The following is a 16,136-nucleotide window of genomic DNA, read 5'->3' on the forward strand; positions in this document are numbered from 1 at the left end:
CTGGCCCTCCGATCGTTGACATGTGTAGAACCGATATCTCACCATCAAAATGTTTTCCTTAGGATTTAGGCGCTCCTGGACCAGCGTACACAGTTCTTCGTAGGATTTCTCTGTTGGTTTTGCCAGGGCCAGGAAATTCTTCATGAGGCCATAGGTTGTTGCCCCACAGACAGTTAGGAGGATCACCCTTCGTTTGGTTATGTTCTCGTCCCCTTCCAGCTCGTTGGCCACGAAGTATTGGTCGAGTCTCTCCACGAAGGACTCCCAATTGTCCCCATCTGAGAATTTCTCCAGGATGCCGACTGCTCTTTGTATTTTCGTGTGGTTGCTCATTACCTCGTCGCCAATTGTTATATTCATAATAAATGGTCAGACTAAGTACTGTGTGTAGTGAGCAAGTGCGACCTTAGATCCTTTATTAAGGTTCTAGAGAGTACAGGTACCTCATGGGTGGCCTGCTTATATACTGTGCTGCTATCCCTTGGGACTCCAACAGGCAGGTCCTCTGGTGGTCAGGTGTGATGCAGGTTACAAGGGGTTAAATACATTACACCCTTGTCCTCACCTTTCACCCCACCAGCCTCCACGTTCAATGGATCATTTCCGTCACTTCCTGCATGATCCCACCACCAATCACATCTTCCCCTCCCCTCTGACCGTTCCAAAGGGAACATTCCCTCTGTGACACCCTGATCCATTCCGCAGTCACCCCAGCACACCCTCCTCTTCCCACGGCACCTTCCCGTGCAAGCGCAGGAGATGCAACACTTGCCCTTTTACCTCCTCCCTTCCTACTATCCAGGCTCCAAATACTCCTTACAGGTGAAACAGCGATTTACTTGTACTTCTTTCAATTTAGTATACTGTATTCGCTGCTCACGATGTGGTCTCCTCTACATTGGGGTGAGCAAACACAGATTGAATGACCACTTTGCTGAACACCTCTGTTCAGTCCGTAAGTGTGACCCTGAGCTTCTGGTCACCTGATACTTTAATTCTCCATTCCACTCTCACTCTGATATCTCCTTCCTCGGACTCCTCCACTGTTCTAATGAAGCTCAACACAAGCTCGAGGAACAGCACCTCATCTTTCGTTTAGGCACTTTACAGCCTTCTGGACTCAACATCGAGTTCAACAATTTCAGAACATAACCTCTGGCCATCTTTGGCTCCCTTCCACGCACCCCTCCTCCCCCTCCCAATCATATTTTTTTCTTCTTTCGTCCCTTTTTTTTCTCTTTGTCTCTAATGGCAGCTGGTCATTACCACGCCATTCACACCCTATCCAGCTTAATCTTTTTCTAACTTCTGTCATTACCATTTCAATTCAGCGCATTATCCCTTTTGTCTCTCTAATCTGTTCTGCCTTCCACCCTATCACAGACCTTCCCTTTAGTTATTTTTTTCCTTCCCCCTTTCAGTGCTTAAGAATGTGCTCTTTTCGAACATTCGGCAGTACTGATGAAGGGTGGTCAACCCGAAACGTTAACTTTGTTTCTCTTTCCACAGATGCTACCTGACCCGTTGAGATTTCGAGCATTCTGTTTTTATTTCAGATTCCAGCACCCGTAGTATTTTGCTTATATATAACTTTTGCACAGCCATGTGCAGCCAGCGTTATCAACCTCCTCCCAGTCGTCAGTTGCGTGATATAACATAAATTGCTACACATGCTCAGCAAGTCAGGCAGCATCTGTGGAGAGAGAAGCAGAGTTAACGTTTTAGGTTGATGACCTTTCATCAGAACATGAAACGTTAACTCTGTTTCTCTTTCTGTGAATGCTGCCTGATTTGTTAAGTGCTTCCAGCAATTTATATTAGATTTCCAGAATCTGCAGTATTTTGTTGTTGAATCAGCAAGGTGATTGTAGGAATTAGCAATGGCGCCATCAGGCAACACCTGCACACCGCTGAGCTGGTCATCAATGCTCAGTTCGAGTTGACTTGTGGGCCCCTTCAAAAATGGGACCACATGAACGGGCGATCCAAGATCATGCAAGTTGTTGAAAGCTGTATCTCTGAGGTTGAATTTGATAAATCCACAGCATTGACTATTTTAAATAATTTGAGCTGCAAGGTTGGTTGCGTGAGGCAGATTTCATTGCAATTGACATCACTAGCAGAACTGTAGATTTTGAGCATGCGCTGAGAATGACATCATCAAGTGGCCTAGCTCATGCGCAAGATGACATCATAGGTCAACTGAAAACCGGAAGTACCCACACTGTCGTGAATCACTCTGTCAAACTAAACACTCTGGGTGAGAGCTGTGACGACTGATGGGGCATTGTGTGTGGGTCACAGATTGTTAACAGGTTTATTGGGTACAAAGTGATTAGTGACAATGACGTGACTTCCGGATTTCATCCAGTCCAATGATGTCACTTACTGTACAAGCGCCGGGGCATTCCGAGAAATCAACTCACTATCGTTCATAGTCAAGAGCATGATCCAGGTCCAGGGCAGAGGAGAGGTAGAACGTGGTGCAGGTATAAAGTGGGTAGGGTGGCATTGAAAGACCATGATCTACGTCTAACAGAGGGGGGTCAACATGATCTGTCTTCCCATCTGGATCATGTTCCCGTTCTCATCTGCACCTCCTCCCCTTTAGACCTAAATCACGTTTTTACCCAGCTCTCCATTGTGTTCTCTGTTCTGCCGCCCCCTTCCCACTCGTCCCTGAGTTCCTGACCCTCTCTCTCCCCGAGCTCCTGGCCTTCTCTTCCCCCCCCCCCCACCCCGCAACCCCGCACCCCAGAATTCTTGACCACCTCTCCCCCCCGAGCTCCTGTCCTTCTCCCTCCCCGTGTTCTTGACCTTCTCTCGCCCCCCGCGAACTCCTGTCCTTCTCCCCCTGAGCTCCTGACCTTCTCCCCCACCGAGCTCTTGACCTCTTCCCCCTTCGATCCACTCTCCTCTCCCGCTCTGATCCCCTTTCCTCGCTCCGTTCCGTTCTATTGACCTACTCTCTGCAAAGAACGGCTGACAACAGGGAGGAATCGTGGTTCAGACCGCAGCCCTGCATGCTCGGTTGGAACATCAGTGTGCATGCGCAGCTCAAGTGGGGGCAGGACGGTGATTAGACTCCGCCCCATACAGTACACATGCTCAGAACGACTCAAACTTCATGTCAGCAGTCACTGCCAGAACAGTTACATTTTCCAGTTCTGATGAAAGGTCACCAACCTAAAACATTAAGTCTGTTTCTCTCTCCACAGTTGCTGCCTGATTTGCTGAGTATCTCCAGCATTTTCTATTTATATTTCAAATTTCCAGCATCCGTAGTATTTTGCCTTTGAATAGAGTTATACTATTGATTGACAGGGGTGAGATGTCTTCATCTTATAATGCTTCACTTCGCTTTCCCGTAACATATCTTCCTCCTTCGAGGTGACTGTGCTCAGTTCATTAGGTTTTGACACAGTATGATATTGTACCATGTATGAAGCCTTTCATACTAGACATGATAAGCTCGCAGGTGCATATCTCTTTCTTGAGGTCCATTCCAGAAGGAAGACTAAAGCATGACATTCTGGGTTCACTTCTTAAGTACTTCTGAAAAATACAGTTAATTATTTTCCTGCCCACGTCTGCTAAAAGAAGCATCAACATCAAGACCTTTATTGAGTCTTTATTCTTTTTATTCGTTCGTGGGATGTGGGCATCGCTGGCAAGTCCAGCATTTATTGCCCATCCCTAATTACCCTTAAGAAGGTGGTGGTGAGCCGCCTTCTTGAATTGTTGCAGTCTGTGTGATGAAGGTACTCCCAGTGCTGTTAGGGAAGGAGTTCCAGGATTTTGACCCAGCGATGATGAAGGAACGGCGATATACTTCCAAGTGAAGATGGTGTGTGACTTGACGGGGAACTTGGAGGTTGTAATGTATTTACTGCCTGGGTTCTTTGCTTAAGAATTCATAGCAACACATTGCTATTAAAAACTAGTTGGTTTATTAGCAAAAGGTTAACAATAACACTACACATTGGGGCCGAAATTGGTGGACACAACGCCCCCGGACCGCCGACATACCGCCCAAAATCGTAAAATTGATAAAAAAATATCAACATACCGCTGTAGGGGTACAAAGGAAGCTTCTCTCCTTCTAAGGTGGACTAACTAATATAGTTAATCGACACCTCGCCCTACTGTTGGGGTAAAAGGGAAGGCTTCTCTTCCCCGGGGTGGATTAACTGATATTGATAATCGATACCTCGCCCAGCTCGCACTGTATAAAGAACATGGAAGTAAACAAATTAAACCTCGGGTTTACCGATTTTATTACGAGCAATGCACGGAAAGGTTCAACCTTAAACTTCGGAAATACAAGAGGTTTCAAGTATACTTTATACAGGTTTTGGAGAGGAGCACCCTCCTACAAAATCCTCGATAGGTCTAATTCTATAGCCAAGTTACATTGATTTGTCGACTCTGATCAAACTGTCTGAGTGGTATATGCAATTGCCCTTCTTCTATGGTGTTGTTCCATGACTTGCACTTTGCTACATTATAACAGATGCCTAAAGTGGCTTCCTTATCTCTTCCTCAGAGACTTCTGATCAACAACTGCTAATATTGCTGTTTAAGCATTACAGAAGTTACGGAATCAGCTTAATGCATTATACATTTGTGCTATACCCACATAAGCAAGTGCTACAACTCTTTTGGGTTGAAGACAGTTAAATAATTAAATCGCGTGCCCCCTGATTAAAGGGGGGGACACTCCAAAAACTTTCAAACAAGTGCCCCCTTGTTTTTTTTTGAGGGGGCGGTTGTTTTTTTTTGGGGGGGGTCACTAATAGCACAAAGTATATGAGTGCCCCCTGGTTAAAAGGGAGGGGACACTAAAACCCAGCACAATAAACTAATTAAACTTTAAAATATATAAAATCAAATTAAAATTTGGTTGCCGGGGGTGATGCACTCCAGTTCCTCCGGCGCCCAACTCTCGCGGAAGGCCGTGAGCGTACCGGTGGACACCGCGTGTTCCATCTCCAGGGATACCCTGGCTCAGATGTAACCACGGAAGAGAGGCAGGCAGTCAGGCTGAATGACCCCCTCGACCGCCCGCTGCCTGGACTGGCTGATGGCACCCTTAGCCATGCCCAGGAGCAGTCCTACGAGGAGACCCTCGGACCTATCGGCTTCTCTCCGCACAGGGTGCCCAAAGATCAGGAGTGTGGGACTGAAGTGCAATCAGAATTTGAGGAGCAGCCCCTTTAAATAATGGAATAGGGGCTGCAACCTTGCACATTCCATAATAAACATGGAACACGGACTCCTCCAGACCGCAGAAATTGCAGGCGGCCTGGAAGCCCATGAACCGGCTTAAAAATTTATTGCATGGGACTGCTCCATGCACCACCCTCCAGGCCAAGTCCCCAATAAATAGTGAGAGGACTCCCGCATAGAGTACACTCCATCGGGGACCCCCACCTCCTCCGGACGGCAAAAATGGTGCATCTTGACATGTCCGGACGGCAGACGAGGATGGCAAGGTGGAGAGTGAGCAGGAACAGCCCGTACAGGAAAGCCCTCCGCGCAGAACTGAAAGGCACGGAGGGGATTTCCCCGAGGCGGCTCAAGTTGTGAGGCGCCGGCTCCCGAGGGAGGTTTCGGGGCTTGGCGCCGATGAGGAATTCCGTTTGGACAGGGGTCCGTTTGGATGGGATCTTCCCACGTGCTTGAGCCTCCTCGACACACCTAACGGAGTCAGGGCCCAGAGCTGTTTTTAGCGACTCAATGGCATTGGCCGTGCGGCGGATGTCGGCCCAGTTTAGGCACCGTGCCAGCTCGTCTGGCACCATTCAGCCCGCTCCTCTGCCAGCGAGCAGGTCCCTGACCCTGGTCACCTCGCCAGCCACAGCCCTCTCGTCTGCCTGCCACCTAAAACCTCGGTCGTGGAGGTACGGATTCCTGAGCAGCGGCTCCTGCAGGACAGCCGCCACTCCAGACGGTGGAGAGCTGCGCTTGGTGGAGACTCTGTTCCAGACCCTGATGAGTTCCTGGTAAAAAACAGGCAGCCCCTGCATGGCGGTCCTGACACCCCCCAGGCTCACAAACAGTCGTCATTGAGGCTGTACTGCTGGCGGAAGAAATACGTCGCCAGCGTACGCCACCTAGGAGGGGGCTCGACGTAAAGGAATCTCAGCAGGGTCTGAAGACGAAAAGTCGCAGACTGGGTGCTGACGCACACCAACGACTGACCGCCCTCCCTAAGCGGGAGACTCAAGACTGCAACAGAGATCCAGTGCTTCCTGTTGTTCCAGAAGAAGTCGCCGACGTCGATGGAGCCGAAAAGAGTGGTCACTTCTTCGAAGCAGTGCACTTGCTATACACCGGGCTGAGAGGCGTACACATTTACTAAATGGAGCAGTACGTCCCCCAGGCGAACGGTGACATGGAGCAAGTGGCCTGGCACAGGCTCCTCGACCCCCAAGATCTCCAGCTAAAAATGTGGCGCCAGCAAGATAGCCACCCCATAAGAAGTGGCAGTGAGGTGGCTCATGCGGACCTCTCCTTGCCATTACAGGAGCCATGTGGCCTCGTCTTCCGGAATGGTGTGGGTTTCTTGCATGAAGCACACCGCATATTTCCCCTTCTGTAGGAGCGAAAAATTGTTAAATCTACGGCGTGCTCTCTGCTACCGTTAATATTGAGGCTGGCTATGGTTATTTTCATGACAAGAGCACAGTGCAACCTCTAACTTAAACTACGGTGGGGGTGGGGGTGGGGGGGGCGGAGTCATTTGATGACCTACAATCCCTCAGCAACCCAGTGAGGAACGTTCTGAGCAGTCACAGCTTAAGGGTTTTTGGTCGAGTTCTGTCTGCGGCCATGGTTTTGGTGGCAGCGCGGACGGTCCTGGTGAGCAGCGCCGGCTCGGACCATTTGTCCAGGGCCAGATGGGCTCTATTGAGGTGGCCCTGGCATTCGGCCAGAAAGTCCCGGAGTTCCTTTGCAGGAATGAGGGGGGAACCCAGCGGCAGGCATGAGGAGATCCACCACCTCACTGGTGATGGACGCCAGATCTTCTCCCGTGCCCTCCACCGAGTCCCCGTCCCCCTCCGGGAGGTCGCCATTAGTAGCCGGTCCATCGACCACACAGGGTACGGCAAACTGCCCGGCCGCACCACCTGGCCCTACCTCTGTCACGATCCCACCCCCAGGAGTCCTCCCTGGGCTCCCCCTGGGATGCTGGGCTGTTTTCTTCCTTGGAGTGGTGCGTGCCTCTTTTTTTTACTGGAGGGACGCGGAGGCAGGGAGCTCTCCATGTCTGATGGAGCTCCCGCCTCCGCTTCCTACTTCCGATTATCTTGCCCGTGCCCGAGCCCGACAACGGGTGGCAAACTCCCTGCAAAGGCGGGTGCGGTCAGGGGCTCGGGACCAGGCTCAGAATGCACTGCTCTCACCGGCGATCCTGGGGCGGGGTGGGGGGGGAGGTGGGCAAGCGCGTTGATTGGGCTATGTGGCCCACTGGGGGGACTGTCCGGAGGGTGTTTATTTGTTTGCTTCCTCGCGCTCTTCCCACGCGGACGCTCTCCCTCGCCCCCGCCGGAGGTCGCAAAAACAAAAGCCTCCGACGATGCCCGCGCACCTACAGCTCCCGGCACACGGATGGTACTAGGGGGAGGAGTGGCGGCGGCACCAGCCGTGGCCGCTTTGGCTGTTTTAGTGGCCTTGGAGGCGGGGCAGTTCTTTCGGACGTGCCCCACCTCCCTACAGGCATGGCACCGCACACCGTCTGACGTCCAGAAGATGCGGTAGGCAGTCCCCTCGTGGACCACACTGAATATACCCTCTGTTACCTCCTCCCAGGCCAGCTGAATGAAAAGCTGGCGCCAGAAGGAGAACACATGACGGAGGCTGGCCTCCCTGAAGCCGAGCGATATCGGCTTTATCCCCGACCTAACCTCCCCTAGTTGACGTAGGTGGGGGAGGAGGAGCTTACTGGGAACAAAGGGCAGGACGTTCGGGATGACGACCCTCTGCGCGGTGGCCTCGCGAGGATCCACTGGCAGGAACGCCCCGCCCACCGTGAGCCCCTTACTGAGGGCCAGCGATACCGCCCGCTCCGACCCCAGGAAGAACACAGCCTTCCCGTACATTTTGGAGGCAGCGACAATGGCCGAGGGGCCGACTACCCCAGCCATTGCCCTCACCACTCCTCGATGGTCGTGTTGGGGTGAGTGTAGCTCTTGACCCCGTTCTTTTTCGTAATGAGTCTGAAAGGTGGCGGGACAGCAGGAGTCGCTGTGGCCTTTGCTGCCACGTGCGCAAAGGTTTGTGCTGGCCCCGCTACCGGCGAAGATGGACTCGCCATATTGGGGGCCCTTTATGTGCTACACTCACCCCAAAGTCACAGGCCTGAAAAGGTCTTGATTGTCTTCGTTGATGAGCAGAGGGAGCTCTTAATGAGGCACACCTCTCCCCAACTTTTGACAATTGAGGAGGGGCCCTTTTCCCTCTGCTCAGTAGTTGTTTTTTTTAACAAAAATAAGTTAAAAGAGGCTCTCAGAGAGAGAGAGGAGAGACAGAGAGAGAGAGAGATAGAGGGAGGGAGAGAGAGAGAGAGAGAGCAGGGGGTGGGAAAGAGGGAGGCTGTGGTATCAGGATCACTCCTCACAGTGTACCCCCTGCAAGCACCCACCCAACGCTGTGAGGAGTGATCCTGATACCACAGCCTCCCTCTTTCCCACCCCCTGCTCTCTCTCTCTCTCTCTCCCTCCCTCTATCTCTCTCTCTCTCTGTCTCTCCTCTCTCTCTCTGAGAGCCTCTTTTAACTTATTTTTGTTAAAAAAAACAACTACTGAGCAGAGGGAAAAGGGCCCCTCCTCAATTGTCAAAAGTTGGGGAGAGGTGTGCCTCATTAAGAGCTCCCTCTGCTCATCAACGAAGACAATCAAGACCTTTTCAGGCCTGTGACTTTGGGGTGAGTGTAGCACATAAAGGGCCCCCAATATGGCGAGTCCATCTTCGCCGGTAGCGGGGCCAGCACAAACCTTTGCGCACGTGGCAGCAAAGGCCACAGCGACTCCTGCTGTCCCGCCACCTTTCAGACTCATTACGAAAAAGAACGGGGTCAAGAGCTACACTCACCCCAACACGACCATCGAGGAGTGGTGAGGGCAATGGCTGGGGTAGTCGGCCCCTCGGCCATTGTCGCTGCCTCCAAAATGTACGGGAAGGCTGTGTTCTTCCTGGGGTCGGAGCGGGCGGTATCGCTGGCCCTCAGTAAGGGGCTCACGGTGGGCGGGGCGTTCCTGCCAGTGGATCCTCGCGAGGCCACCGCGCAGAGGGTCGTCATCCCGAACGTCCTGCCCTTTGTTCCCAGTAAGCTCCTCCTCCCCCACCTACGTCAACTAGGGGAGGTTAGGTCGGGGATAAAGCCGATATCGCTCGGCTTCAGGGAGGCCAGCCTCCGTCATGTGTTCTCCTTCTGGCGCCAGCTTTTCATTCAGCTGGCCTGGGAGGAGGTAACAGAGGGTATATTCAGTGTGGTCCACGAGGGGACTGCCTACCGCATCTTCTGGACGTCAGACGGTGTGCGGTGCCATGCCTGTAGGGAGGTGGGGCACGTCCGAAAGAACTGCCCCGCCTCCAAGGCCACTAAAACAGCCAAAGCGGCCACGGCTGGTGCCGCCGCCACTCCTCCCCCTAGTACCATCCGTGTGCCGGGAGCTGTAGGTGCGCGGGCATCGTCGGAGGCTTTTGTTTTTGCGACCTCCGGCGGGGGCGAGGGAGAGCGTCCGCGTGGGAAGAGCGCGAGGAAGCAAACAAATAAACACCCTCCGGACAGTCCCCCCAGTGGGCCACATAGCCCAATCAACGCGCTTGCCCACCTCCCCCCCCACCCCGCCCCAGGATCGCCGGTGAGAGCAGTGCATTCTGAGCCTGGTCCCGAGCCCCTGACCGCACCCGCCTTTGCAGGGAGTTTGCCACCCGTTGTCGGGCTCGGGCACGGGCAAGATAATCGGAAGTAGGAAGCGGAGGCGGGAGCTCCATCAGACATGGAGAGCTCCCTGCCTCCGCGTCCCTCCAGTAAAAAAAAGAGGCACGCACCACTCCAAGGAAGAAAACAGCCCAGCATCCCAGGGGGAGCCCAGGGAGGACTCCTGGGGGTGGGATCGTGACAGAGGTAGGGCCAGGTGGTGCGGCCGGGCAGTTTGCCGTACCCTGTGTGGTCGATGGACCGGCTACTAATGGCGACCTCCCGGAGGGGGACGGGGACTCGGTGGAGGGCACGGGAGAAGATCTGGCGTCCATCACCAGTGAGGTGGTGGATCTCCTCATGCCTGCCGCTGGGTTCCCCCCTCATTCCTGCAAAGGAACTCCGGGACTTTCTGGCCGAATGCCAGGGCCACCTCAATAGAGCCCATCTGGCCCTGGACAAATGGTCCGAGCCGGCGCTGCTCACCAGGACCGTCCGCGCTGCCACCAAAACCATGGCCGCAGACAGAACTCGACCAAAAACCCTTAAGCTGTGACTGCTCAGAACGTTCCTCACTGGGTTGCTGAGGGATTGTAGGTAATCAAATGACTCCGCCCACCCCACCCCCACCCCCACCGTAGTTTAAGTTAGAGGTTGCACTGTGCTCTTGTCATGAAAATAACCATAGCCAGCCTCAATATTAACGGTAGCAGAGAGCACGCCGTAGATTTAACAATTTTTCGCTCCTACAGAAGGGGAAATATGCGGTGTGCTTCATGCAAGAAACCCACACCATTCCGGAAGACGAGGCCACATGGCTCCTGTAATGGCAAGGAGAGGTCCGCATGAACCACCTCACTGCCACTTCTTATGGGGTGGCTATCTTGCTGGCGCCACATTTTTAGCTGGAGATCTTGGGGGTCGAGGAGCCTGTGCCAGGCCACTTGCTCCATGTCACCGTTCGCCTGGGGGACGTACTGCTCCATTTAGTAAATGTGTACGCCTCTCAGCCCGGTGTATAGCAAGTGCACTGCTTCGAAGAAGTGACCACTCTTTTCGGCTCCATCGACGTCGGCGACTTCTTCTGGAACAACAGGAAGCACTGGATCTCTGTTGCAGTCTTGAGTCTCCCGCTTAGGGAGGGCGGTCAGTCGTTGGTGTGCGTCAGCACCCAGTCTGCGACTTTTCGTCTTCAGACCCTGCTGAGATTCCTTTACGTTGAGCCCCCTCCTAGGTGGCGTACGCTGGCGACGTATTTCTTCCGCCAGCAGTACAGCCTCAATGACGACTGTTTGTGAGCCTGGGGGGTGTCAGGAAAGTCTTTATATTCTTCTGGCAGGGGAAGAAGATGTCTTCACCCGGGATGGCTGGAACCACCCAGGCACAGTCCTCCAAACGATATTAAGAAGTTAATTGGGAAAGATACTGCACCCAGGTAGCTCCAGCCAACCTGGGCCAGGCAATGGGGGAGAGGTGCTTCTAGTGGTGTGTGGGGCCTAGTTGTTCGCAAGAACCCCACACACTTGCATGCACACAGCACCCCCTGACGATGTTTTTATTAATCTTCTTTCCTCCCCCCCACAGATTAAGAAAAGTCTTTTTTGGGAAGTGCACCAAAATACACCCACCTGTTGATGTTGACAATGGCTCTCCCTTATTCCATATAGCCGGTGAGTAGTCAAATGGCAGCTGTTCCTTCCCCCTCTTTCCAACTCTGCAGGAGTATTGACAGCTCTCCCTCCTCTCCCCTCTCCAGGCAGCAGGCCTCCTCCTCCTCCCAGACGCTCACAGTCTCCCTGTAGATGTACCGAGAAGGCAGCTTTTCTTCCTCCTCCTTTCCCAGGGTCCTGGGTTCACTCTCACTCTCGCTGTAGTTGGAGCGTATTAGCAAAGGTTTAACAATCACACAACACATCACCAGTTCAACTATTTTAGTTGTGCACTTGAAAAAAAAATGCCCACTGCAAGGGGGGATCACACTCCAAAAAATCATTTTTTTTCCAGTGACCCTTTTTTTTGGGGCGGGGTGGTGGGCTTTTAAGGCACTAAAAACAGAAATTATACAAATGCCCCTTGGCTAAAAGGGTGAGGGTGGGGGATTGGGGGTGCACTAAAACCGGCAAATTAAACTTTAAACTTAAATCATCAAATTAAAATTAAAATTAATTCTTTGAGGATATAATGAGCAGGGTGGATAGAGGTGTACCGATGGATGTGGTGTATTTAGATTTCCAAAAGGCATTCGATATGGTGCCACACAAAAGGTTACTGCAGAAGATAAAGGTACGCGGAGTCAGAGGAAATGTATTAGCATGGATAGAGAATTGGCTGGCTAACAGAAAGCAGAGAGTCGGAATAAATGGGCCCTTTTCGGGTTGGAAATCGGTGGTTAGTGGTGTGCCACAGGGATCGGTGCTGGGACCACAACTGTTTACAATATACATAGATGACCTGGAAGAGGGGACAGAGTGTAGTGTCACAAAATTTGCAGATGACACAAAGATTAGTGGGAAAGCGGGTTGTGTAGAGGACACAGAGAGGCTGCAAAAATATTTAGATAGGTTAAGCGAATGGGCTTATGTTTGGCAGATGGAATACAATGTCGGAAAGTGTGAGGTCATCCACCTTGGGGGAAAAAAACAGTAAAAGAGAATATTATTTGAATGGGGAGAAATTACAACATGCTGCGGTGCAGAGGGACCTGGGGTCCTTGTTCATGAATCCCAAAAAGTTAGTTTGCAGGTGCAGCAGGTAATCAGGAAGGCGAATGGAATGTTGGCCTTCATTGCGAGAGGGATGGAGTACAAAAGCAGGGAGGTCCTGCTGCAACTGTATAGGGTATTGGTAAGGCCGCACCTGGAGTACTGCGTGCAGTTTTGGTCACCTTACTTAAGGAAGGATATACTAGCTTTGGAGGGGGTACAGAGACGATTCACTAGGCTGATTCCGGAGATGAGGAGTTTACCTTATGATGATAGGTTGAGTAGACTGGGTCTATACTCGTTGGAGTTCAGAAGGATGAGGGGTGATCTTATAGAAACATTTAAAATCATGAAAGGGATCGACAAGATAGAGGCAGAGAGGTTGTTTCCACTGGTCGGGGAGACTAGAACTAGGGGGCACAGCCTCAAAATACGGGGGAGCCAATTTAAAACCGAGTTGAGAAGGAATTTCTTCTCCCAGAGGGTTGTGAATCTGTGGAATTCTCTGCCCAAGGAAGCAGTTGAGGCTAGCTCATTGAATGTATTCAAGTCACAGATAAATAGATTTTTAACCAAGAAGGGAATTCAGGGTTATGGGGAGCGGGCGGGTAAGTGGAGCTGAGTCCACGGCCAGATCAGCCATGATCTTGTTGAATGGCGGAGCAGGCTCGAAGGGCTAGATGGCCTACTCCTGTTCCTAATTCTTATGTTCTTATGTTCTTATTGCCGGGGGTGATGATGCACTCCAGTCCCTTTGGCGCCAAGCTCTCGCGGAAGGCCGCGAGCGTACCGGTGGACACCGCGTGCTCCATCTCCAAGGACACCTTGGACCGGATGTAACCGCGGAAGAGAGGCAGGCAGTCAGGCTGACGACCCCCTCGACCACCCGCTGCCTGGACCGGCTGATTGCCCCCTTGGCCGTGCCCTGGAGCAGTCCTACAAGGAGGCCCTCGGACCTACCCACTCCCTTCCGCACAGGGTGCCCAAAGATCAGGAGTGTGGGACTGAAGTGCAACCAGAATTTGAGGAGCAGTCCCTTCAAATATTGGAAGAGGTGCTGCAACCTCGCACACGCCATGAAAACGTGGAACATGGACTCCTCCAGATTGCAGAAATTAAAGACGGCCTGGGAGCCCTCTCATCCGCCTGCCACCTAAAACCGCCGCTGTGGAGGTACGGATTCCTGAGCAGCGGTTCCTGCAGGACAGCCGCCACTCCAGACGGTGGAGAAATGCGCTTGGTGGCGGACCCTGATGAGATCCTGGTAAAAGACAGGCAGCTCCTGGATGGCGGTCCTGACGCCCCCCCCAACTCACAAACAGGAGCTGCGTGTCGTAATTGAGGCAGTATTGCTGGCGGAAGAAGTACGTCGCCAGTGCACACTCTGTAGGAGGGGGCTCGACGTAGAGGTATCTCTGCAGGGTCTGAAGACAGAAAGTTGCATGCTGGGTGCTGACGCACACCAACGCCTGGCCGCCCTCCCTAAGCGGAAAACTCAGAACTGCAGCAGAGTCCCAGTGCTTCCTGTTGTTCCGGAAAAAGTCGATCAGCTTCTTCTGTATCTTCAACAGCTCTACAACTATTTTTAGCTGTATCAGTAATCAAGTGCACCCTGATAAAAGGGGGAGAGGGGCACAATCCAAAAACTTTAAGTGCCCCCTTGTTGTATTTTGTTTTTTTTGAGGGCACTAAAACACAAATTATACAAGGGCCCCCTGGCTAAAAGGTTGTGGGGCGGGGGGCGGGGGGGGGTACTAAAACTGACAACTTAAACAAATTAAACTTTAGACATTGAAATCAAATTAAAATTTGGTTGCTGGGGGTAACGATGCACTCCAGCCCCTCCGGCGCCCACCTCTCACGGAAGGCCGCGAGCGTACCGGTGGACACCGCGTGCTCCACCTCCAGGGACACCCTGGCTCAGATGTAACCATGGAAAAGAGGTCGGCAGTCAGGCTGAATGACCCCCTCGACCGCCCGCTGCCTGGACTGGCTGATGGCATCCTTGGCCATGCCCAGGAGCAGGCCTACAAGGAGGCTTTCCGACCTGCCCGCTTCCCTCCGCACAGGGTGCTCAAAGATCAGGAGTGTGGGACTGAAGTGCAACCAGAATTTGAGAAGTAGCCCCTTCAAATATTGGAAGAGGGGCTGCAACATTCCACAAAAACATGGAATACGGACTCTTCCAGACCACAGAAATTGCAGGCGGCCTGGGAGCCCATGAACTGACTTAAAAACTTATTGCACGGGACTGCTACGTGCAACGCCCTCCAGGCCAATAAATAAGGGGAGGACTCCCGTGAAGAGAGTACTCCATCGGGGACCCCTGTCTCCTCTGGACGGCAAGGTGATGCGCCATGGCGTGTCCGGACGGCAAACGAGGATGGCAACGTGCCGAGTGTGCAAGAGCAGCCCGTACAGGAATCCCGTCCACGTAGAACTGAAAGGCATGGAGGGGATTTCCTGGAGGAGGCTCAAGTTGGGAGGCGCTGGCTCCCGAGGGAGGTTTCGGGGCTTGGTGCCGATGAGGAATTCCGTTTGGACAGGGGTCAGTTCGGATGGGATCTTCCCACGTGCTTGAGCCTCCTCGACACACTTAACGGAGTCAGGGCCCAGCGCTGTTTTTAGCGACTCGATGGCATTGGCCGCGCGGCGAACGTCGGCCCTGTTTAGGCGCCGTGCCAGCACATCTGGCGCCATCCAGCCCGCTGCTCCGCCATCGAGCAGGTCCCTGACCCTGGTCACCTCACCAGCCACAGCCCTCTCAGATCAGGAGTGTGGGACTGAAGTGCAACCAGAAATTGAGGAGCAGCCCCTTTAAATAATGGAACAGGGGCTGCAACCTCGCACATTCAATAAAAACATGGAACACGGACTCTTCCAGACCGCAGAAATTGCAGGCGGCCTGGGAGCCCGTGAACCGACTTAAACATTTGTTGCACGGGACTGCTCAGTGCACCACCCTCCAGGCTAAGTCCCCGATGAATAGTGGGAGGACTCCCATGTAGAGTGCCCTCCATCGGGGACCCCCGCCTCCTCCAGACGGCAAGATGGTACACCATGGCGTGTCCGGACGGCAGGCGAGGATGGCAAGCAGCCTGTACAGGAAACCCCTCCGCGCAAAACTGAAAGGCACGGAGAGGATTTCCCCGAGGCGGCTCAAGTTGTGAGGCGTCGGCTCCCGAGGGAGGTTCCGGGGTTTGGCGCCGATGAGGAATTCCGTCCAGACGGGGGTCAGTTCGGACGGGATCTCCCCACGTGCTTGAACCTCCTCGACACACCTAACGGAGTCAGGGCCCAGAGCTGTTTTTAGCGACTCGATGGCATCGGCCGCGCGGCAGACGTCGGCCGAATTTAGGCGTCGCGCCAGTGTGTCTGGCGCCATCCAGCCCGCTCCTCCGCCATCGAGCAGGTCCCTGACCCTGGTCACCTCACCAGCCACAGCCCTCTCGTCCGACCGCCACATAAAACCTTGGTCATGGAGGTACGGATTCCCGAGCAGCGGC

This window comes from Pristiophorus japonicus, chromosome 1 (genome assembly GCF_044704955.1).
Source record: "Pristiophorus japonicus isolate sPriJap1 chromosome 1, sPriJap1.hap1, whole genome shotgun sequence".
Lineage (NCBI taxonomy): Eukaryota > Metazoa > Chordata > Chondrichthyes > Pristiophoridae > Pristiophorus > Pristiophorus japonicus.